Consider the following 25,934-nt stretch of genomic DNA (forward strand, 5'->3'; position numbering starts at 1 on the left):
AGAATGGTTGTAGGATTTGGGTGTCTAAATCACATTGATGTCACACATAAATAATCATCAGGAGTTAGATATATTGGTTTGAAGTCTGCATTCCTTAGCTGTGAATAGATTTGTGACCTAACAGTGCAGTTTGGGATTTTGAAAAATGGCTTTCCCATCTTAGTTCTATATTTCAGTTATATTTCTACGTATTTATTAGAATTGCCTGTTAATTAACTTAATTAAATAATGTACGACCACACTGATCTTATTGCTTTTCCCCTAAACTAAGGAGTGCATTCGTGAATTTGTCACATTTCAGCAAAAGGGAACCAGTTTTCCCCTGAAGTTTTTTTCAGCTAATTGGCATGAAAGGGTCAAGATTCAATGCATTAGCTCTTTGTAATTTTCATTAACTTTTATGCTGGTTTTTTTTTCCATTTCATGACTATAAAATCTTGTATCATTTTAAGAGGGTCTGAATTTAAGATGGTGCTTCTGGTATAAAGCATATAAAACATAAAAGTATATATTTACCAGAATTAGATTCTTACAAAAGTAATCTCTTTGACTTAAATAAGACTATTTAATTGAATGACTGCTATTTAGAATCAGTAACACAGATCACTGTAATTCTATTTTCCAAGGAAATATGCTGTTATCGTGGAAGGTTGCTATGGTCACAAAAAGAAAATGTTTAACAACTCCTTGTTTTATATTTCTCGGTTTCATATTTACACAGAGAAAAAGCCGGCTGAAGACGAATCTGACAGCTAGAATAAGAGGTGTCTGCTGATATAAGAGAAAATATTTTCAAGGAGGTATGTCTATAAGTTTCAATTAACTTTAATTTCAGTATCGGTTCTCTAAAGTGTTTTATTTTCTCATGTCAAAAGGGGTTAATGAACAGTAATTTCACTAAAGTTAATCATTCTTTTATACAGTTTTTTGAACACTTTGATACAGAAGAATTCAGGATGAGGCCCTGCACTTAGCAGGTAAAAGGGCAGAGATCCTGATCATCATTATTTTAATTCATGTAAGTTAATTTGTCTTGAGGAATTTCTGTCTGTGCAGCATTTAGGCTGAAGCTAGTTGTAAGAGTTTTTATTTGATCTTCCTGTGAAGACTAAAAAATGACTTTTCTCTCTCTGTTTCCTGTGTTTGCCCACTTGCCATTCTCTGTGCCCACATATAAGATCTTTTTCTACAGCTTTTTCACTTGGTGAATGTTCTACCTCCTCCACATGTGCTCAGTAGTAGGATGGATCATGCTGGTTTGGCTCCATCTGCCCTTTCCTCTGTGCTCCTTACCAAGACCAGTGTGGATTCTTTGGCAATTCCTGTCTCTTCCCTGCAAACCTTTGTGTCTCCCACCATTTCATCAGCACAGCTTTTCATATTTAGTTCTTCTTCACGGATAAACATTTCACATAGTTTTGGAGTTGGTGTTAATCCATACTTAGTGTGGTTAGCAGTGTAGAAGTGCACATATATCCACAACTGATGAATATTTCTGATTAAGACTGTTTTTAGTCAATCAGCATGTGCTGTCAATGTATTCTATACAGCTGCTTTGGACTTGGTGGTGCATGATAACTGTTATCCATGCAGCTATCAGAATTTGCATAACTCTTATCAAGGCATTTGTTTTATAGACCTTTCTTTTCTTTTTTTGTAGTCTTTCGCAGATACTCAGATCTTCAGGAGCTTAGCTGCTGAAGTCCCAATATTCCTTAGATTTTTGTATTCTAAAACAACAAGTAAAGAATGTGTTGTTACTATTATAGTGATCACTTTTGTGATTTTATTTATAAGTAAAACCAATCACAGTTTTGAACCAAGAAGCTTTTTCCTCAGGAAATAGCACTGAAAGTAAATGTCTATAAAATCTCATCTCTGTTATTTTTGCCTGCATAAGAAAAAGTATAACTCTGAATGAACTCTTTTTTTAAAGCACTGAGAATCCTGTTATGCCTATGACGTATACGCTAAAATATAGTAATATTATTGCAATTGAGGCAGTGATACAGAATCTCAAAGTGGCAAGGATGAAAAGCCCATCAAGCTGCATAATTTTTCTGTCATTCTCTGGAAACATCTGTATATATTTCTGCCTGTGTGACTGTATTTCTTTATGTGTGACTGCGTATATACAAAGATAGTTGTATGGATATTTGTATATGTGCAAGTATACCAAATATCCTACAATTTCTTTTTCTTTTTTTCCCTTTCACTTATCCAGGACACTTTCAGATTATTTTATCCATTTTCTCCCCTAAGTTTCCTGTTTGATTATGCCACAAATCTTTCAAAATATCTACTTCTTGCCCTTCTAACTGCTTGCAGAACAAAGCTTCACTGAGAATGCAACAGTGCCTTGAAATAAACCAAAAGAAAGAAGAAATCAGAATAACATTAGAATAGTTCTACATAAGTGTATAAATGGTTGCAAAAGTGTTTCTCAGGTATGTAACAATTCTTTTGCTGTTGTTAATTCTGAGTAGTCTCTGTGCCTAAATTTGAGCTCCATGAACTAAACCCACATTCCCTTTAGTCATAACTCTGGGTTTAACTTGCCTTAGAGAGAACGAATGGCACCTAGCCTGGATGACAATCTAGGAGGAAAAGAGCTATAAAATGGAAAAACTTCTAAGCAATTATTAGGTCATAAATGGTTTGCACTAGCTCACTACATTGGGAATAGTTTCTTCTTATGATCAATCTTTTTTTGCTAGATTAAATAATCTAGGAAACAGATACGGCATTTGAATTTATTTTACCTCTAAAATACAACAGATTGCTGAAAAGATCAAGTTTGATAAATAAAATGATTATGTTATTCATGTGAGAACATAGGCAATGTGCATTTGAGTGAAAGCAAAATTGCTGGGTACTGGAAATATAACATTCACCTTTCTTCTCAAAGTGAAGAATTGAATAGAAGTTTTATAAGGCCTTGGTAATTTTTCCATTAATGTTGTGTAAATAAGATTCAAGCCTAGCAATGCTTGTTTGCTTTAGCAATGTATGATTTTGCAATTAATATTATAAAAATGAAAGACTTGTAACATATCCTAATTGAAGGAATTACCCTCTAGACTCTATTACCTCCTAGGCAGTTTAATAGTTTGAAACCTGATTAGAAAAAAACAATTCTGAAACCTCTTTGTTAGAAATATTTTTGTACTGCATTCACATTTTAAAAAACTTTTAAAAACAAAATATTTTTCTAAATCCTCAAAATACTACATTTCTGCTTCTAATTGTTATAGCAATTCCTTATAGAAACAAAAAGTGAATCTTGAGTTTTCATTTATCATAATGCAAGTTTCTTATGAAAATGTTATATGTAAACTTGAAAAAGTCTTTAGGACTAGGAATAGGATTTGTACAGGACTGAGGTTTTTTTCCTATTTCAATGAGGTTACAAAATCAGGACAGAAATAAAGAATTTTTAATAATATAAACTACTTAATATTGGAGTTCATAAAGTTGCTTGAGTCAAAACACTATAGGTGAAAGACTATAGTCTGAGAAACTAATACAGAGAGTCATACATCTAAGGCAGAAAGAAAATATCTAGAAACATCAAAAGGTCTCAGAAAAAAAGCTGTAGACATGGGACCAGTAAAAGAGCATAGGATAGCCATGGTTTATTATTAATGAATGCTGTGGGCAATACAAATTTGGCAACGTATTTAGCCAGTTGTACAGGAACAAAAGAAGCCTTCCATATTTCTGTAGCTCCAGAAACTATCTGATTTCTCGATAGAGTATTAGAATTATGCATTCCTTGCCATGAGATATTATTAAAACTACAAAATTACTGTGGGAGAAGATGTTAACATGTTTGTGTGGTAAAGTTAAGCATGGTTTTACTTTCTGGATAGACTGGAAATAATTCCCTATGATTCAAGAAAGTAAGGCAAATATTTTTAAAGAAATACTCTCTTAAGAAATTATCATGTTCTTATCCAGTACTAATAAATCTTGTGATTCTTTTTCTACACTCAGTACTGACTACTGAGTTGAAGACAGAACACCAAATTAGGAAGTCAATGTGGCAAATCTACCCTTAATGTGCCCATTACGCAGCTATTTTCTGCAAACACATTAATGTTGTTACAGAGAAGCCAGTCTTGATTATAATTTAGAACACAGAAAAAGAAGGGGAAAAAAAAAAAAAAAGAAGAAAGATTCCCTTCATATGATTGTACAAACTGTATATAGCTATTTATTAGTTATACAGGTTGCTCCTTCAAAGAGGAGTGTAGAAGAAATTGCTTTTGTATTTTAGGTGATTTAGTTTTACTGATCCTGGTAAGGTCCATTAAATACTAGAAAAAAATCAACCTGATTCATTAGATTAAATTTCTGTAAATGTAATTAAATCCTGTCCTGGGTTTGTTCATGTATCAGTAAACTAATTGCATTTAGTCAAACATTTGCTTTGAGTCTGAACAGTATTAAATTAATTTCCCTAGCTGTGAACTATAGGAAAACAACATACAGTAAATTGTTCAAGCATTGAGATTATTGACTTAAAAGGCAGAGTTACAGCAGAAATGTTGATATATTCAGTAAAAGAAGTCATTAGAATAATTATGTTTAATTTGAGGAACAATAATTTTTGGTTATATATAACAATTAAAGTAGAAGAATAAAAGAATTCTTAGAGAAGGTTTATTTCCTCCTGCCTCTTGGGTTTTTATTGTAAAAACTTGAGTTTTCTCCTTGAATTTCATGGTACAGTTGACAGGGATGAGACTAAGATGAATCAGAATTTGACAGAACAAAGACATCCCTTTTTGGGATGGAAAAATGGGTATGGGTGGAAAAATTTAAATGGAAGATGTCTGAGAGGACTGGGACAAGCACAATTGCCTACACAAGAGAAAGATTTCAAATAGTTGTCGTATGAATGTTCAAAGGTCTTGGCCCATAAAGGTCTTGTGAATGGGGAAGAACAAATAAAAATATTTGGAACAGATTTTAAGGGCAAGCCTGTTCCATTTTCAATAAAGGTTTGCATCTAGAACAGAAACAAGACAAGTTATTTCTACAGTCTCCTGTTCTGTTTCTGCTCTGAGCCAAGAAGACCCATGAGCAAGCCCAACGCAGAGCTGAGCTTGCACTGTAGTTGCTGTCCAGGTGCACGAGCTCAGCGCTGCTGGGTACTTGGGTCCCAGCTCCACACTAACAAATATTCATTGGAGTTTCTGTCTGGGGCTGAGTGAGCTTGATAAGGGTGAAAGAATGCACAGTACAGAAACCTGAGAGAGGCTCATGTCTGATTTCATGATTAGGACATTCATTAAGAGATGAGGATTCTAGAGCCATTTTAATTATTGGTGTAATGTCATAAGAAGGGACTCAGAACATAGTCTTCCTCTGAGTGCCCTGCATTTGTGAAAGCCTGGACTCAGAAACTTCCCCTTTGCATGGACTAACTCTTGAGGTCCTGTGACAGCCATTCTCCTTCCAGTAATGTTGTGACTCTCAACCCTTTATTCCATTGATTTGCCTACAGCTGAGTTAGAAACGAAAAAATCAGGGAAAGATTCAGAAATTATTAATCCTGATATGATCTGAGGTGATTTTTTTTTAAGCTACTGCACCAAAAAAGCAATTTTTCATACAACCATATTTTAAGTGCAAAGAATATCTGGCTAAGTTTCTGAACTAGAGGAACACTTATTCTCCATGAGTCTCTGATCTGAGTCCTTTAAGATTTAATCATAATTTCCCATTACTTTGAATAAAAGGAATACATCCATGTATTCTAGAGATGAATAGAGAATTCATTCTCAAAATCTAAGTCCCACATTCTCACTCAATTTATCTTTAAACTACTTTATTACTGGATTCCTCGGGCTAGCTCCTTCATACTTCTTGTTCTTGTTTGTATGGGGGGTTTAATATTCACAGCACCCATTCAACTAAATATAATCACAGACAGAATGCCAACATCACCACTTTTGTTCAGTTCTGTGCACATTTAGTTGCACCAAATCATGGACAGAATAAAATATGGGGGGACACTTTGGTAGTAAACTCTATGTGTGTAATGTTTAAAGGGAACCTTGTAAGCAAGATTAACTGCTGAACAATGTCCACTTCAGAAGATCATATAAAACACTAAGAAGCCTGTGAACATCTGGTTGATATCCAGAATCACTGACAGATTAAACAGACATGGAAACAAAAAGGGTATGTTTATTATAACATGTGTTTTGGCACCTACTAACTGGATCGTCACATGAGTACTGAAAGTCTTGAGATGGTAACTTAAAGAAAATGCTGGAACAAATTTTTACTTATGAAAGCTAAAATCTGTAACTGGTTATGAGGTACAGTAAATCATATTTGTAGAATTTATACAAGGTTCATAGTCTGTCAGTTTATTTGCATGTGTACTGATATAAGTCATATTTATGTAAGCTGCATAATTTATGATACAAAAACTAAGTAGTTGATTCACACCTGGGTAAAAAAATGCATGTAAAATTGATATCCCTAAAGGAAAAAAATTCACTTACTTATGTGGGTCAATTTACATTGTTCACTGCTGTATTTTCTAGAGACAAATTCAATTTTGTAAACTAGAACATAAATTCATAAGAATAAAAGACTTTTACCAGAACTAGACCATCCAGTTCAGCCTGTAAATATATTTATTTTGGCTACACTGCCCTGTTTTTTCACCCTACAGATCTTGGGACAGAACTCTTGAGAAGCCGTTTCCTTATAGTTTAACTGGTGACTACAGTGTTATAGACTTAATCTGTATCAGCTAAAAATTAATTTTTTATCAATTTGGTATGGATTAAAAGAGTCCATTACTGTAAAAAAAAGTGGTATGATGAAAATCAAGCTCCTAGAAGGAAAACCAGGATCCTCTACTAATTTTAGTAATTTATATTCTGTTTTTTTTCTTTTTTTTTCTTAGTAAAGCAGAATAGTATACCAACTATTTTTGTTCAGAAAAAAAGCTCTCAGTAAGACTTGAAAAGCCACAAGAAAGACAGAAACCAAGCCAGAAAGGACAGAAGACTGACAGAAAAAACAAAACAGAACTCTAGTAGCCTGAAAACAGAATGTGTGAATGAGGCCATGAGGTGAAAGACGTAGCTGAGGCTGTAAGTACTGCAGAGAGTCTGCTGAAGTTAACTTTGCATAAACTATGTAGCAAATATAAAATAGAAAAAAATATAGCTGAGAAAAGGGTCATCTTAGAATCTGTTCAGTATATTCTGAGACTGAGTAACTAAATGAAAACAGCATTAAAATGATGTGGGATATAAGAAATGTCATTACAAAACCAATCCAGCCCTCCATCTACTCTACTATTCTATTTTTAGCAGTGACTCTCAGTGCCATAATGTGTTTTAGAGAAAGCTGGGAGAAGACATGTGCTAAGCAATTATAAAATCTGCCCTGAGGGAAAAGTTTCTTTCTTCAACCGATCAGTTAGAGGTTTGTTTATGCCTTTAGGCATGAGATTTAATATTCCCTCCAAATGCTTTTGTTTTATAAGCTTTATCTTTTTTTTCATAAAAATGTTCATTTTAATAATAATAATTATTATTATTATTAATGATTCTGACCCTCTGGAAGCCAAGGATGTCTGCGACAATAAATTCCACCATATAGTTAGTTATTTATGTGACAGAAATGTACTTTATGTCTTTAAAGGGTAGCTGGGATAAGTTTGTGCTTCCAAAGACTTATTGAGGTCATCACTAACGAAACAGAAAGGTGAGAAGAATTAAAAAGGAAAATGGTATTTAAGGGAAGAAATGAGATGGAATGCAAATAGCTTAAACAACAGCAGCTTCAGCAGACAGTTATCATTCATCTAGTCCTTGTGAATGCCAAAAATAAATGTGATAGACATTAGCCAGTTGTTACTTATAGTTGTTTAGATTGGATTTACCCAAACTTTCTAAGGGTCAGCAAGACTACCTATTCACCTAAGTTCATTTATACATTCAAGTCTAAACTGCAGTAGCATCTATAATGAAAACACCTCAATAAAGAGCCACTTATGAAGATTTTTTTTTTACTGCTTTGGGAAGCTATATGCCAGACAATTCAAAATAAATGCTACAGTGCCAATAAGGCACTAAGGATTAAATAAAGGCTCACACATTCTCATTTTTAAGAAAATACAGTATGCAAGCATTTCTGTTTTCCTTTCAATACCTGAACTCTTAGGAGGTACTTGAGGTTTTGTAATAGACAGGAAATGCTCATATTTTCTACTTGTAAAATGAACAGTATGATTTAGAGATATCATAAAATATGTATGTAAAGAACAGAAACCTTCCGGTAAGTATCAAGTCTCACAGGAGTTCTGGAGAAAAAAAAACCGTAACAATGTAAGACCAAGTAATTCTGTGGTGACCCACACCCATCTAATATATTCTGAAATACATATTGGTTGCAGAAATCGCTCCTAGCCTAAATCTTATGCATCTATAAAAAGCAAAGTGAGAGAAAGAACAGGTCAGAAGAGGATGGATGTTAAAGACAGAGAGGAGGAAACAGTAATACTATGACAAATAAAGGTCTTAGCTGTGGCATTTAACCACAGAACTACAGTGGATGTAATGAAAAGCTATCTTGCTTGTGGTGATGCGTAGGGAGCAATTAGCTAAGGATAACCATCTTGAGTTCCTGATCTCAAAGAGCTCTGCTGCTGATGTCAGTCTTTTAAATAGCCTGTGTGGCCTCCAAGCTAGTGACCTAAGAAGAAAAACTGCTATTTTGCCTTCTGTCCACTTTCTGCAGCACTGGCCATCCCCTCGCTGCTCAAAGAGGAAGTCCTTCCTTTATTCTCCAAACTCCATCCCAGATATAAATAGCTATCACAGGAGATACTCAGAGGAAGAAGGACTAAGGGAAAGTTAAAATATTAAGTCACTCTGATCCTTCCCTCCCAGCTCTTGCCTTATGCAGTACTTCAGAATCAGAGATATTTGCAATTGTCTTTGCAATTCTATCTTTTTGCCATGCCAAAATCAGGACTGCAAACTGCCTGGTAAGATCTTGTGGTTTAGGTTGTTGTGATAGATAAAGGACTTGCTTGTAAACTGATCCTTATTCTGTTTTCACTTACCCTGGTAACAGATAGCACTGAAATGTGTATAATATGGGTTCTTTTGTACCAAGTTTTTCATTTTCTATTTTTCACTCTAATGGCTTGAGCAGATATTTTCTGCTGATTACTTGACAGCTGGGAGGATTTTCCATTTCCTTTGTTTGTGTAAAATTTCAAAGAACTTCAACAAGCAGGTAACTTTTTATTCCTTTAATTGTAGCACTCATTTAACTCTAGTTATATTAAGTTTCAATTATAATAGATATAAATACCATGACCTAATCCTTATAATGGGTAGACTCTGTTGTTTTACCTCACATTTTATACAGCATTGGGTTTCACTCTGTGAGGCAGATTTGCCAGGAAAGGTTTGACTATGCAAGCAGTGAAGTGAAAAAGACAGACTATATTCTAAGCCAGATGTCCAATGATGAGCTGTTGCCCACTAACTTCAACTTGCATTTAAGCAAGTTCATTTCTAATCTTGAGACCTCTTTGGCACCTGCATCTAATTATGCCCTTAAAACCCACTTGCAATCAGCCCTGTTCCCATAAACATAGGGAGAATACATTAGTGCAATACAGAACTGTACAGGAGGAGGTCAGGACTTTTTCCCAGCACATGTGCCAGCTTTTATCATCCTGCAATATGCAAGTCTCCTATTGTTTGTGTGCAACTGACATATGTATGCTTTCACACATATCTGGATTTTTTAATGCAGCAGAATATATTTTTTTCCCCAGGTGGGTTACTGACATTTTTATTCTGAATAAAACTGAGTAAAATTTTAGTCAAGCTTGCCCTGAAATGTCAGAGAAAGTTAGATAAATTGGGCAGTTTTAAACACTGTGCTTCCCACATATTGACGCCTCCTAGCTCAGGTGTGGGAACCGACCTCTTGCAAACTGGCTGTAACTCGTCTGGACAATGTAATAATGCAGTGCATTAGGGCTGAAGAGGTATGGAATATTGTAAAGGAATCAGGTTTACTTGCAATGAAATTTCTTATAAGCCTTTAAAAAGAATGCAGAATTTTTTACTTGGACAATGTGTGCATACAACACAGAATGGATGACAAGGATATTTTTCAGGTAATACATGGATTTGTAGAACTAAAAAGGTAAATACAGTCTCATTTTCCAGAGTGGATGAATGGGATTTAAACTGAGAAAATGTGCAGGGCCTCCTGTCTGTGCAGTGGGCAATGTCACTCAGGCGGTAAGTCATGTAACCTTTCTTTGGCAAAATTGTAACAGCATGCTTTGGTGTGTAGTCCACTTTCATACCTAAGAGCACTTTCTAGTCCTTTGCCCTTCTAGTGTCCTTGGACATTGTTGCCTCTGTGGTGGACATGTGGCCCTTCTCCTTAACAGAAATTATGACATCAATTGCAGCGCTTTTATCAACTCTCTGAGAAAAAGGTATTACTCTCATCCCACCCATGTTGTGCGTTTCACCACTTACACAATTACCATGCTTTTTCCTAAACTTTTCCTAAAGAGAAAAATAACAGTGCCTCATAATTTTTTGGCTGCTCACATTCTCTATCGAAGTGGTACAATTCACACATTATGCCTTGATTGAAATCCAGCTGTATCACAACAATCAGGGATTTTGTCTCCAAAAGAGCAGCCTTTTAACATTGTAAACCGTGAATGCTCTTACGGATTAGCTTACTTACTAGCTTGATAAGAAGGGTGCTTCTGAGCTTCTTTAAAACAATTTTCTGTCAATTTTCAACAAATACCATAGATAAATATGGCATATGGTGGCAATAAAAAACATGCACATCTCTAGCAGCAGGACTCAGCCTTCCTTGAAATACTGATTTGGAGACTGCGAAAGAGATCTTGCAATTGCATTAAAAATGGAATTCTGCTTGGGTTTAAGACTGTGTCAATAGTAATATAATCCACAATGTCTGTAAAGTGCTGTTTATGATGCTACCATCAGCTGCCACTTTGCAGAATACCATTAGAGAGTGATATTTACTACAAGAAAATATTCTTAGGAAGCAGAGTGAGCTGCAAAATGAAATCAATGATAGCTCACTTTCTTTAGATGAGTCCAGTTTCGAGATGCTATTGTATCTGTTTTCACTGGAATTAGCTGTGGACAGGGAGCATTCACTGTATATGGCTCTGCAATAGGTTATCCTACAATAAAATATAGTTGGGCTGGAATCCATGAGAATATTGGTACAATGCTTAAACAGATAATATCATTTGCAGATCTGTTGGGACTATGGTTAGGTGCTGTATTTGTTTCTTCTATGTAGTAATTTTTGACCACTAGATGGAACTGTGCAACTTCATGCAATTGTATTAACTACAATATTTGAGAGTTTATTTTACTTGCAGTTAATACTTTTCTTTATTCCACTGAAAGAGGGCTTTGTCCCCAACCTTTGAAAAGGGTGAAATAAGCAGAGCCTCTTGTAAACAAGGATCCCTGTAATTCTTGTGAGAACAAAAAGATAGCAAACATTACAGTCCATCCAAAGATCTATAAAAGCTCCAGCATGCATTAAGAAACAGTTTTAAAGTTGTAACAAATCATCTTATCATCTGTGGAGTCTAACACTGCAATCATCCTTCTTGACTCTGCACCACTACTACTACATATTTCATCTTCATCATCTTTCTCCTTGGTGTTCAATTATCTTGGCTGTTAACAGCTGAGCCTGACTCTCTAAACTATGCATTATACACATTTCCTTCCAATCTTAGGCTCAGCCAGGGTTCTGTGATACTTTATTCAGATTAAGATGCTGTAAGGAGTAAAAGAAATGAAAACCAGTTATCCCTTTCCCAGGTAATTCATTGCATTCGTCTTTTGTTTCCCAGTGATTAGATTCATAGTGATCTGGAGGCTGTAGCAGTAGGGCACTTTCTACTTTGATGAACTCAGCAGGTTTTATTTCATTTTGAAAGAATGTATGGCAGATGGAAAACTGAACTTGGTTGGCTATTGTGATTATAATACTTTTTTTTCCTTCCAAAATATTTTTGTTGGTTTGGACTTTTTTTTCTTTTGGTTTTATTTTTCTTCATTTTTCTTATTCTCCATCTTAGAATAGTAATTACCCCATGGCTCTTTTCATTTGACATCTAAAGAGGTTGACTTTCATCAGCATAGAATAACACACTTAAATCTCAAGGCTATTTTAATCTGGAATGTTCAGGAAAGGTCTTGACCATGTGACAGGGGTTGTTGCTGAATTTATTTTTGTTTCTTGTTGGAAATGTGACTTTCAAACTCTGTGACTCTCTTTTAAAAAAACTAAATAAAAGGGAAAAAAGTGAAACTTTTTTTTTTGTTTGTGTGTCTGGAATATTTGATAAGAGCATCTGGAGCACACTTACAGATTTAGGGCCAACTCTAACAATTTTACTCATCCAGTCCTTTTTGTGGCAAATACTATCTAATTTACTCGTATATCCACAATGCATCTCTAACCTGTCTTTCACCATTTAAGCTCAGGCACAGAAAGCCATCTAATTTGTGGTTTATTGTTCCCCACTGAGAATTTATACTTTGAAATAACAAGCTAAAGGATAAAAACAGTATTATTCCATTTTACCTAGGCAGGACAGAATAGCGACAATACCATACTGAAATAACATCCAGCTGACATCCACATACATTGTAGAACAGTGGTTCCTCATGAAATGACATTTTGGTACATGAATCCACCATAGTTACTGAGATACTCTCAACAAGATGAATTCCCATGTTCCAGTAAATATCCTTTCCCTCTGGGGTCCAGACATGTCTCAGAAATGCCTTATTAAGACAGAGAGCCAGAAACAGAGGAGGGAGAATGAGCAAGTTGTCTTTTACCATTGCCAGGAGGACAACAATAATTAATAAGATGACATAATTAATATAGTTTCTATTTTTTACTGCTGTGTAAATGGTGTGAACATGCCTGTAGATATATAGATAAAAACATGCATTTTGTTTATTTAATGACAAATTAAGTGTGGTTATATATTCATGTGTATTTGAAACTAACTGTTTTAACCTTGGCTGATACTCTAGTTTCATTGTGGGTGAGAAAATCTGACTGGCAGGGTTCTTTGGCATTTTCAAAAATCTACAGGAGTGTCTGACTCCGCAGAACCTAAGACTCAATGTGTGTACAAAGAAAAAGTATAGGCTGTCCTGTGTGCATTATCGAAAGAGAGCTTGGATGGTACATGCACATAGGTGTAAATATATATATGTGTGTGTGTACAGTTTCATAAATGCATATTGAAGGCTACTTCTGTCACTGTCTCAGGTGTATTTAGAAAAGTTCCTGGAGTGTCAAAGATACCTTGCAAAACTTACAGAACTTTTCCAGCAGTAGCACCCTTTTGTTGGTCAACTCTGCATATCCTGCTTCATAATTGGCTTCAAAGGCTTGCTTTCCAGCCATACCCCACAAATTGGTATGCACCATGGAGAAGAAAGAATATACGACAGCTGCAATTTCCTAAGCAGAGGTACCTGGCATTGCAACATGTACTTAACTTATTTCCCATTTTCTTATCACTGACAGTGGGAAGAAGGTTGTGTGTGTGTGCAAAGGAACAACTGCAGGGTGAGATTGTTTCACATCTGAACCTGGACTGGATCAGGCCTACCTGAACTCCTAAGATGTGGGAAGCCAGACCAGTCTCAAGAATATTCTTCACTCTTCCCCTGAGCTTCATGAAGCAGGTATGTGGAAAAAAAAAGGCAAGATTTTTCCCACCTTAAAATGCTTACCTTTTTTAGAAAATTTTTACAGTTCCTTTCTTCAAACAATAGCTTAGAGCTTTACAGTTTCCTCCAGAGAGAGAGATTATGACTGCTGCTCCTGTTGTTTACCTAAAGCAGAACGCAAGCACTGCTGCTGATTTAGAAATGAGAGACCTATTCTTCCTTATCCTTCATGTTCCCAGGTGCCTGGCTGTTTTATTTAGCCTTGTTGCTAGAGAGAAAATTCTGTCTTTAGACAGACCTGCTTTTGCATTAGAATTCCTGATTTTCAGAAAATACATGATTGCTTCTTAGAAATCACATATTTTTATGAGTAAAGCTGACACATTATCTCTTTCCATTTGTGTATACAAGCTTGAGGTTACATGAGATTCTATGCAAATATTTTTGAGGTTACATGAAGTTCTTGTGTAAGACGAAAGCTGTATTTTGAGGTCCCCCCTCCCCCAAATATTTGTGTGGAGGTTATTTCATAGGATGAAGTTAGTTGTTCCTGCTACTCATCGAGTTTATGCAGTGTCTAGAGGTCTAGCATGGACATTACCTGCAATATGCTTGTGGCATCCAGCTTGTCTCTGCTGAGGGAGCTGAGCAGGTGTTTTAGCCCATCAGTAACATGGGGTATCGATGAGGGCTGCCTCCGAATACCAGCACTACAGTCTGAGGGGCCAACAGCTCAAATAGTTTCTTTAAAGGAGGGCATTATCTTACTCATTTTTTCTTATGTAGAGCAAACTGATGAAAAGTGTTTGATAGCAGTGGTTTAGATGACAGTAACTGGGTTAACATGGTTAATTCTCCTGTGTAGTGGTTTACAGTTTCAAACCTTACCTCACTGTAAGTGTTAAATAAGTGTCTGGAGATGTGAATGTGGACTTGGAGAAATGAAGGAAGAATTTTGAGATTTGTTTGTATTGTAAGTGGATTAACCATGGATTTAATTCATTTTTATAGTTTTAGAACCTAAAACTCTATGAATCCTATCTGATGGTGTGGATTTTATAGAGAAATACTTATTTGACTTGAGTTACAGGCTAAGTGAAGTAAACATCAATGTGTTGTATTCTCTGGGGTGTGTAATCATTATAAATTGGATACTAGACTACTCGCAGAGAGCCCAAAACACTAACATGTTTCTTGAAAAGGATAAAAGGGTGCATCTTCCCATTAGCTGCCTGAGCCTGTTTGAAAGTTTGCAGTGAAAGGAAAAAAACGGTACCCGATAGCCTGTGTCAGCCAGGAACAACTTCTGGACTTGCAGGTCCCGGAGGGTTTTATAAAGTGTTATGTTTTGTAATAGCATCATGGCTAAAAACATAAGACATTTAAGAGTGTATCAATATGTGTGGACTCACTGGAGACTAAGAAAACCAAAATGGTTGAGGAATTGTTTGAGGATATCTCCCACTGGACAAAGAACTTCTAAATTGTGTGTAGCACAGGATCTGTAAAAACTAAAGTCGAGCTATGATTCATGCCCCCAAAACAGTTCTTTTTATCTTTATGCAGAGAAAAAAAATCCCTGAACAAACCAATGAGAAAAAAAAACAAACAAACCAAAAACAGCCAACCCCAAAACATGGATAGCTCTGAGAATAATCTATAGAAGAACTGTCAGGCAAGACACATTCTTTGTGGGTCTAGAAAAAGCAGATTTAAAAAAAAAATATATATATAAGAATTAGATAAGTGCCAACAAGAAGAGAAGACTGATACTGACATGGGGTTTTTGTGTTTGTTTGTTTTGGTGTGGGGTGGGTTTTTTTTTGGTTTTGTCTTTATTTTTTTGTTTGTTTGGGGTTTTTGTTGTTGTTGTGATACCCTCAGGTTTGCAGCAGATTCCTTTAGGAATAAAAAAATTAGTACACTTGAGGGCTGTATGAGAATTCATACAGTCATTCAGTGTGCCTTTTAGGAGACACTATTCTCTCAGGCTACTCCTGGTCATGTTAAGGCTTACCAAGAAAGTGCTTGAATATGGAGATGTCTGAATGTGATGAAAGAATGGTAGAAAAGCATGACTCCAGACTCGGTGCAGCTGAGGAAGAAGTGGACCTGATAAATTAAAGCTTACTAAGAAGAACATTAAGTTGAAATGAAGATAACACACTTGAAAAATCCTGCACAGAAAAGTGAGCAAACAGGCCATATTAAACAGACCCCCAGGTCTGTAGTTACAGATGTCTGCAAGGAACTTGTTGATACAGTCCTTTTCTCATATGATAGCCCTGGAGGTATGTGGCTTATGCATCACTGTCACTAAGGAAAATTAAACAGAAAAATGTCTTTGGCCTTAGTCTCTGAGAATAAAAATAGTTTGGTTTTGTTATTTACAGAAGGTGACTGTTAGCTGAAACTGACTCTAAGCCACTTACTGCATTGCCAAAAGGTGCCTGGCAAACAGGATCTAGTGAAGAGAAGCATCATTTTCAGCAGCAAATGCATACTTTTCCAGAAAACAGGATTTGATGAAAAATTGGGTTATTTGAGATACAGATTCTCAGGCTGCTTGACAAAGGTGGGTAGGTAGGACTTCAGAGGTTCTATAGCTTCTATACCTGCCCATCTCATTCAAAGCAAGCAAAGAGATCTGCCCTGCAAAGGCAAGGTAAGGGGTCATTCTAGTACCATATCTTATAGGTGGTAAAACAAGACTATTATCCTGAGGCAATCAAGTATTTTAGTAAACAGGATTTTGTTGAAAGATACCTGAAGAGCTGCAGAAGAATATTATAACAGGGAAAAAACAAGGTGATGCAGAGCCGAAAAACATCTTAAAAAAATTTATTTTATACACCAAGAAGACTGATACGAAAGAATTCATAAGGGTTTTTTTCCATGCATCAAGAATAGGGGATAGTGCAAGTAGTTTAAGAACAACAGTTCTTGTAAACAACTCCAGGAAAGTGGCTGCTGAAGTAATGTATGCACAGAGGCATTTGCACTTAGGAGAAAATTATTAAACATCCCTCTCTACCTTGCATTCTTTTTGGGCTGCTGTTCTCTCTTCACTGTTGGAAATATGTACTTTCAGATAAATCTGGGCTGTGCAAATCAAATGCATCTCCTTCAGATATTAACTGTATTATATAATAGTTTACAATGGAGTTTAGGAGATATGAGATGAGCCATTTCCTATATAGCCTATTCAGAAAAGTGTTCAACTCACCCTTCTCTTGTTTTCCTGTCAAATTATAGAACAACAGAAAAGGGGGTGTGTGTTGTTACCTGTTGGCAATTTTACCAATCTAAAACTGCAAAGTAGAGCACCTTCCCTTGTCAAAATGTGATATCAGAGCACTTAGGGATCTGCAGTTAAATGTGCAGATAAAGCAGATATGGAGGTATAGAAGCTGCTGAAACAACCTCTCATGGTCACAGAGTTTATCAATCCAGAAACACATGTACTACTGAATTCCCTGCTTCCTAGCAGAACTTCTATGGAAGAACCAGATTAATCAGGTACAGAGAGCCTTTTTTTTCCCCCCCTAAATAAAATGGGATCCTGAGAGACAATGAGTTTTTGGTATCCCAGAAGCCTTTTGGGCTGACCCTCAAGGTTACTAATCCTGAAAGATGGTCTGGCATCCTCTTAGAAGAGTAGCAATAAGGTGGACCGTTGGCCATCTTTGGGACAAAAAACAGGTACTCACCAAATCTTCTTTAAATGTTTGTTTACCTATAGCCCCTAAACAAATGCAAGCTTTTATCTTTGGCAACATTAATTTTCAGGATTTCTTCCTGCTCTTTCCAAAACGACAGGCTCAGGATCATAAAGTGTTAGAACAGCTCTTGCAGCTCTCTCTGCAGAGGAGCTGGGTAACAGCTGGAAGACAAGGGGTACTCTATTTTAGGATTTCCAGGCTGCAGGGAGTATCCCTGAGGAAGTCTTGAAAAATGGTGTACTGTCAAGCACTGCGAGCCTGCCTGTGGCTGTCACGTCTCGGTAATGGTGGGTAGCTGAACCAAGTTTCCCAAGGGAAGGCAGTTCTCTCTTCTGGTGAGAGTGTGCACAGAGCACCTGCAGCTCACACATGTCTCTCTAAGGAATCCTTCACAGCAAGACAATTTTGCACTGAATGCCCAAACCATCCTGAAAGGGGCTTTGAGTAGGGTGATTGACACACCCTTGAGAAGTCAAGCTGGAAAGTGGAGGATGATAGTAAATACAGCGGGGTGTAATGGGTATAGACTACAGACTTCTGCCTTATGCATCCCAAAGTCACAGATAGACTGTGTTGGGACAGTCCAAAATGATTTTTGGTGTGTTTTTCCACATGCTCACAGCTGAGGCTACACAGTCCTGTGGGAGCACAAAGAGACCAATATGGTCAGAGTGTTCTGGCTGATGTCTCAGATACAGGGACACATGGTTAGGGAGAAGAGTAGCCACAGGCATGTGGCTGCAGAGAGGTGGCACATATGCATGGTTCTGGCAAGTGATGTTGGCTGAACCTCATCACACCAAAGTCTGGCCGAGTTGCTGATTTCCAGATGAAAATTTCATTTTGTGGCTGAGAAAACTGGACTTGGGATCTAAGCAGAGGAGAATGTTGTCTGCAGACTTCAAAGAGATTGGTGGGTCTATAAGTGCAGCTGTGTGGGTCCACCCCATCAACTTCTGGTTTTAGGTGAGAGGCAAAATGTTGCTGCACTCATTTTGTGCTGTTCTGGCAGTAGGGCATGGATGGTGATACTGGTGTGTGTATCCATACTGGGCTGTCTGGTGAAGTATGTCTTGAAAGATATAAATAACTCCTAGTGCAGGGAGTGATCAAAGTGCCAGGTGTAGTCCTCTACAGCATAATTTAAAGGACTAAGTGCTAGCTAACATTCGTGCTCAGGCATACCAGGATGCACTGAAAGACCTCTCTGTAGATGAGAGATTTGGCAGTACAGACACAGCCAGGGTTAGTCTAACAAAGCAGTGTATATGCAAGCTGTAGTAAAGCTACAGTGTGAAAAGAGAACTAGTGAGATGAAAGATGCCAGAAACCTGAGTGTTAAAGATAACCCCCCCTCCCCCCCAAATCTGCTTAAAAACCTGAATGTTTGAAGTGAGTGGCTGCAGTTCCAAAAAATTGAATAAAATAATTACACTTACTGCCTGGAACTGCATAGTTTTGGCTTTTTTCTAAGAAGGTAGGTGAAGTTTATATTGACTTGATTTATCCTTAGTGCAGCCCAAAGCACTAAGTATTTCACCTCAGCTGGTGACCATAATGTTTTCAGACAAAGCAAAAGTAGGACACATTTTTGTTATGAACAGCCATGCAAAGTTGACATGATTCATTTGAAAAAGCTAACACAATAGCCTCCAACTTCTTGATTATTTTTTAAAAATTAAAAAAAGTATTATTAGTTTGGATCATATTGAGCATTTTTTCATCTTGTTCAGTTCTGCATGTTTTGATGAAAAAAATGAACCAAATATTGAAACTTGCCTGTACATTTATGGAATCATGGAACCATTTAGGTTGGAAAAAAATCCTAAGATCATTGAGTTCAACCCCAGTCCTTACACAGCCAAATCCACCATTTCCCCAAGTGCCGTACCTCCATATTCAGGGATGGTGACTCAGCCACTTCCCTGGGCAGCCTGTTTCAATACCTGGTAACACTTTCAGTGAAGGATTTTTTCTTAATATCTGATATAAACCTCCCTGGTGCAACTTGAGGCCATTTCCTCTTCTCTTATTGCTCATTTCTTAGAGAAGAGACCAACACCCACCTCACCCTAACCTTCTTTTAGGTGGTTGTAGAGACTGATAAAGTCTTCCCTGAGCCTCCTTTTCTCCAGGCTATATAACCCCAGCTCTCTCAGCTGTTCCTCATAAAACTTGTGCTCTAGACCCTTCACTAGCACTGTTGCCCTTTTCTGGACACACACCAAACCCTCACTGTCTTTCTTGTAGTGAGGGGCCCAGAACTGAACACAGGATTTGAGGTATGGCCTCACCAGTGTCAAGCAAATGGGGACAGTCACTGGCCTGGTCCTGCTGGCCACATTATTGTTGATACATGCCAGGATGTCTTTGGCCTTCTTGGCCACCTGGGCACACACTGGCTCTTGTTCAGCTGCTGTCAACCAGCACCCCAGGTCCCTTTCCTTCCTTGGAAGCTTTCCACTCTTCCCCCAGGGTGTAGCACTGCATGGGGTTGTTGTGACCCAAGTCCAGAACCTGTCACTTGACCTTTTGAACCTCTTGCAATTGGCCTCAGTTCATCAATCCAGCCTGTACAGATCTCCCTGTAAAGCCTTCCTACCATCCAGTAGACCAACACTCACACCTTGGTGTTGCCTGCAAACTGACTGAGAGTGCACTCAATCCCCTCGACCAGGTGTGCCGGTTTGGACAAATTTGGAGGAAAAATATCCTCTGACAGAAGGCAGGTTGCAACCAGCCCTCCCCCACCAGGTTCGGGAAAAAATGAATTTTCCTCGAAGGAAAGAGATAAAAACTATTTATCTAACAAGCACACAGGGAAAGGATAATAATGCTAAATAATAAAACCTCTCGCTGTGGAGAGAAACCTGGGAAAAATTTCAGAGTCCTTCCATAGATCTCTCTCTCCCCCTCCTTGGACCTGGGTTGTGGTGGGCCCACCTCCAGGGCCAAGACCTTGGTGGAAAGTCCTCCCAATGTATTCTGATGTTGAAACAGTCCAGCAGAGAGAAAAGGGGAAAAAACGAAGTCCCAGGAAAACAAAAGTTCAACTCTCTGTCTCCCTCTGGAGAAAAAGAAAGCTGAAAGCTGGCTGGAAAGCAAGCAGTGTGCTTCCTCTGCTCTCTACCACAGAAAGCAGAATGCAGAGGAGTCTGTGTATCTGGGTCCTTGAAAACAAACTGTAAACTGCTTTGAAAATTTTGCTGGGTTTTTTTTTCTCTCCCCCCTCTCAGGCTCAGTTTAAAGGCACAGAAAAGGCAAAAAAAAAATTTCTGGGCATAGAGCAGAGATAGGGGATGCACATCATAAGGTCACCCCAAGACGCCAGGTCATTGATAGTTACTAAACAGGACCACCTCCAATACTGAGCCCTGGGGAACGACACTAGTAAATGGTAACTAGTAACTAGTAAACTCCATTTACCACATCATAATTTGATCCTCAGATCAATTTAAAATTTAAATTTACATTGCTTAATAACTTGCCTCATCTGCAAAAATTTTGTGTTAAAACTCCTGTGCAGCCAATACTTAACAGGAGACACAGGCAGTCTTGTATCATGGACAGCGTGCTCCAAAGGTATATATAAAAAAAGAAATGATGATGAAAAGAAAAAAGGATTATTTATTTGTTATACTTTGGTCATCTCACTTGCTGTAGACAAGTTATATTTATTTTGCTCTGACCTAAAGCAATTTCTTTGGTAATCAACAGTGAGAAAAGAGTGTAAGGCAACCATGAGCACAGGATTCATGTGGTAGCACAGATGCCATTCCCAGCAGGTTTTCAGTGAGTGAAAATTCTACTCATCTTTTATATCCAAGAGCAATCTTCTCTAGCTTTGCCACTCAGATATTTGCTCTCGCAATGTCTTACATACCAAAATAGTGACTATGATGGTAATCACAAATCTCCGCATCAGCAAATTTCCTCCTTTTGGGAGGAGCTTATGCATTTTCTGTTCAACACTGAAGCTGTAATAACTGCTTTTAAAGAAGTAATTTATCTCTGAGAAAAATTATAATCTTTTTTTTTTACTGTTTTATGTGTGTTCTTAATTAAAGTTCAGCTCTTACATTTGATGAAAAAACTAATACTTAACCCCATGCTTGGTAATGAAGGTGAAATGACACCTAAAACCTGCTTTTTTGAATTCAGACAGGTTAGGTTTGTTGGGGGGGATGGGATTTAAAATACAAGAGAATAGTTCATTTCTGAAATCAATAATTTTTCTTTAATGGCTTGATTATAGCCTATGAAGACTCCTGGGATAGAATTCTAACATAACTAGGTTTGTTCTTAATATATTCAAACCTCATCAATTTTGCTTAAATGATATTCAAGCATGAATGTTAACTAGTAGAACTGTAGTCTTTGGATTTTTATAATTGCTGTGGAATCATGATGGAATAAGAAAGATGATATTCTTTTATGGTTCTGACTGCACTGTTCAGCAGGGACATTGTGCAAATCACTGGATTTAATAGACACTGATTCTGAACTAAGTAAAAACAAGATAAAATGTCTCCTAATGAACCTTTTCAGCATGTAGTTTAAAGGAGGGTAGTTTACTTGCCATGGTACTGATTTTTCATTAGCAATATCATCTCCTCCATGTCTCTTACAGAAAAATTGCACAGAATTTGAGGAAGAAACAGAAAGGCATGTATTTATGGCAAGTAGCATAGCTTTATGCTTTCTGTCATCAAAAAAGGAACTGTCTTAAGATCAGTCCAGAGAACTGAGCCAGCTAGTGCATGGGCTGTTCTCCACATACGGCTTCTGTTCTGATGTATATTTGCATATTCACATGGCTTGTAATATATTTGGTGAAGCTTAAAACATGTAACTGCAGTTAGTTATGTGTACTGCTGTGTAATTTGGGGGGGAGGGTTTAAGAAGGATCAGTAGGAAGAGCTTTTCAATAGTTTGAGCTAGAAAAGTCTCAAGATCCAATACATCCTGTCTATTTTGACATGCTTTTGCTCTTTTGGGTCATTGATCTTTTTGACTTGCTTTTTTTCATAGTTGATAATCTGTTCATAAGCTATCAGTCTTCTTATTAGACTTTCCCCGCACTTTTTCAACACCTTGACCTTTTATAGTTTTTAGTTCTAGACACTTTTACAACAGCAGAGTTCAAAGAGTGCTTCTCTGCATCCCTGCTGCTCTCCTGAGGCACATCTTTTAGTGTGTAAGTTGACCTGCAGCTTCACTTCCCTTTGAGGTATGTTGTGGAAGGTGCCAGGTCTGAGGTGCTTTAAGGCTCAGAGACTTCCTTGTTTCAAGGAAAAGAAGTATATTTGATCAAGAAGGATGATTACTGAGCTGCTTATATTTGAGTTTAAATTATACCATCCAAGGATAGGTTAAGATACAGGCAACTTGCTTTCCCTGCAGCAGTTTAGTATCTCAGTTTAAGTCTTTATTCACTATTAGTTAATGACTAGAAAACAATGCACTGATTGTGTTGATACCATGATATAAAAACCTCCCCTTTTTTCTTGTATTGTAACCTATATAGCCTAAGTAATTTCCTAACTTGGCTGATATAATTAGGCAGAGCAGTTTGAGGCATGATTTCTGACTTGAAAAAATTCAGGAAAAAAGGAAAACTCTACAGAATATGACATAGTGTCTTTTTTTACATTATGTCTTATTGATGGCACAGTGGAAATAAAATGATATGCAGAATATTACATTAAAAGTTGAGAACACACAAAAAAAGACCCAACCCCAAATGCATAAAGGAGAATTCTGTGAGAAAAGACTGAAGAGATAGTGAAGGAGAGGTCAGATCTCAATATACAAACAAAGAAAGACACCTATGTGTAAAAAAGGCAGGAAATCAGGAGAAGATTGTTATATGCCATTTGTTGAGCAGTAGGTTTTTATCTCAGATGTATAATAATTTGAAATCAGTGATACTGAGACTAACATAGAGGCACATCTGAAATGACACTCTACCACTGTGTTTTGGGTATAACTTCAAACTTTTTAATCTTAAAATGCCATGGGTTAAATTGTAGTCTATTATGTCTGTGTACCTCTAGCAAAAGCACTTGAATTCAAAGAAATTACAGTGGCTACTAATCAGAGAAAAAACCTTCTGGCTTGAGATCAGCATTATAAAAGAGAAATAAAACAACTGGCAGTTCAGAGTACAGTAAAGCACTGAATGTGAAATCCTAAACCCTAGTTTTTTATTACCAAAGAGGATCTTTGAATACTTTTCTGATAGTCATTAAATGAGAAGGAAAATGTGCCTGAGAATATAATTCTGTTTTAGTTAAATACAAATCTTTGACCTTGCTGCATAATTCACTATTTGAAATTGAGGAATTCAGAAGTATTACATTATATATATGCCACTCTTTTAATTTTCTTTTGGTACTTTTCTCCTAATGTTATTTAAAAGTCAACACAGCTAACAAAATTATTAGTTATTAATGATAATTTTTATTGCATATTTGTGCCACAAATGAATGCTGTTATTCAGCATATATGACATTCATATAAATGTCATTTGAAGAATTGTTGTTTACTGTGGTTTTTTTTTTTCAAATTTGCTAGAGGTTCTTTTTCATAGGGGGAAAAAAAGTTGCTAAGTATTAACTATGCCAGAAAAGAGAAGCCAATACAAAATAGGGTGTGAAAGCTGTGCCTGATAAACTCACTGCTCACTGGTAATAATGTCAGAATTAGTTGCTCTGAATGTGATATTGCAGTGCAAACAGTGTCAGAAGCTTTTTTTTTTTTTTTTAACAAAACATTTGATAAAGTTTGTTTCTTACAGCAATGTAATCCAGAATTATTTTTTAAAGATTTATAAATTAAGACCAAAATCCCCGTCCTTCAGGACTTCAGCTAGTGTTAGAAAAAGAATGAATATTATGATTGTCAATATGATTGTCAATACCTTCTTTTGGCACTGGGAACAAAATGCATACTTTTCTAAACTCATGACGAAGTACTATTCATTAATGATAAGGCAAAAGATACTGTTGCTGTCCACATTTATTTTCCTTGCAATCTGAACTTTATTAAAAAATGAAAAATAACAAAAAATATGACTAAATCCCAGCATGCATTGTGTATGGTATTTTCTTCATTTTACTATTTGAGAAATAAGTTCAGGAGTGGATTCAGATTTCATGTACTTAATAAAGTAACTGCCACAAACTGAAAATTCAAACAACATTTGGCATTTCACCCTTTATTTGCATAAGGGCTGAAATTATCTTTGGATTGCTGATTTTCCCATATAGCCAAAGCTTTTCTTTTGAGATGTAAATTTCTTTGCAGCTTTACTTAGCTGTGAAATTTCCTTGACAGTCTTGAGCTCTCTCCTGTCTTTCAGAACAGTCGCATGAAAATGGATAAAAACTATGACCACTGAAAGAATGCAGCAAATGGCGGTGAAACACCAGGCAAGACCTGTATTAGAGTACAAACAATAACATGTCATCATTCTGGATGCAAGGCATTCTCTACTGCCAGTAGAGTGTAGTAGAGACTATGGTACTAAGGTAGAGAACTATGAGGAGTTCACCAAATTTGGACCACTAATGGTGCCCCCTCCCAGCAGCTGTGTTACGAAAGTAATTGCATTTAAATTGCTTTTCAACTGTATTAAATTAGTGTAAATTATACTGACAAAATGATGCCTCTTTCTTAGTTAGGTTAACACACATCCAATACCAAAATATTTAACTTATACCTGTTTTTGAGATTCAAGTTGCACTAGGTAGTTTTAGTGATGTTCCTCAGAAATGCTAAACTTAATTCCTAGTTGCCAAATCCAAAGGAGACAATCTTTCTTCAAATAGCTAACATCCTCTTTAGACAGTTCTCTTTTTCACAGCATCATATGAAATGTTTAGTAAACCAGTGAGTTTAGTAAACTAATGAGGACTAAATATGTAATTTATCTCATAGTATTGTAAGTGGCAAATTATTTTTCTTCCTTACATCTTTAAAATGGAGAAAGTCGAGTATGTGACTCATTTCTTTATGGACTCCATCTTGAAAATATTGGAATTACTATAATGCTGTTAATTTCAGTCATTCTGTGATTTTACTGAAGGCTTTGTGAAAGTTACTTCAGAATTTCCAGAGCAGAATTCTGGTCTCGGCAACTTGGAAAAAGTGGCATTCCCTTAATTTTTAATAATTTTATGAGGACTAATACACAGTTTAATGGAGCCTCTACACAGCTGTGCAAAACAGCTCCTACTAATGGGCCACCAGAATTGCTTTAGGTTTTTTTCCAGTAATTAAAAACAGATGGTCAATAACATTTTCCACAGTTTCTAAATAAACTTAGTAGCTACTACTTGTGTAATCAAACACGGATTTACTAGTTTATAAAATGATTTTGTGACTGGATAAGGACAAAAAGTGGTTAGGGGAAAAAACTGATCTTGGTAAC

The 25,934-nt window shown here is 36.7% G+C and overlaps 1 long non-coding RNA gene across 2 annotated transcripts; it reads left to right on the forward strand.

The window, feature by feature from the left end:
* Nucleotides 1-727: 727 nt before the first annotated feature.
* Nucleotides 728-25,019, forward strand: LOC125326767. 2 transcript variants are annotated; one of them, XR_007203986.1, is made up of 3 exons: nucleotides 728-800; nucleotides 13,633-13,793; nucleotides 24,864-25,019. It is a non-coding gene; the product is annotated as an uncharacterized LOC125326767 (long non-coding RNA). The 2 variants fall into 2 exon arrangements; XR_007203987.1 differs by lacking the exon at nucleotides 728-800 and adding an exon at nucleotides 2,357-2,447.
* The last annotated feature ends 915 nt before the right edge of the window (nucleotides 25,020-25,934 follow it).

The sequence above is a fragment of the Corvus hawaiiensis genome, chromosome 5, assembly GCF_020740725.1.
Source record: "Corvus hawaiiensis isolate bCorHaw1 chromosome 5, bCorHaw1.pri.cur, whole genome shotgun sequence".
NCBI lineage: Eukaryota > Metazoa > Chordata > Aves > Passeriformes > Corvidae > Corvus > Corvus hawaiiensis.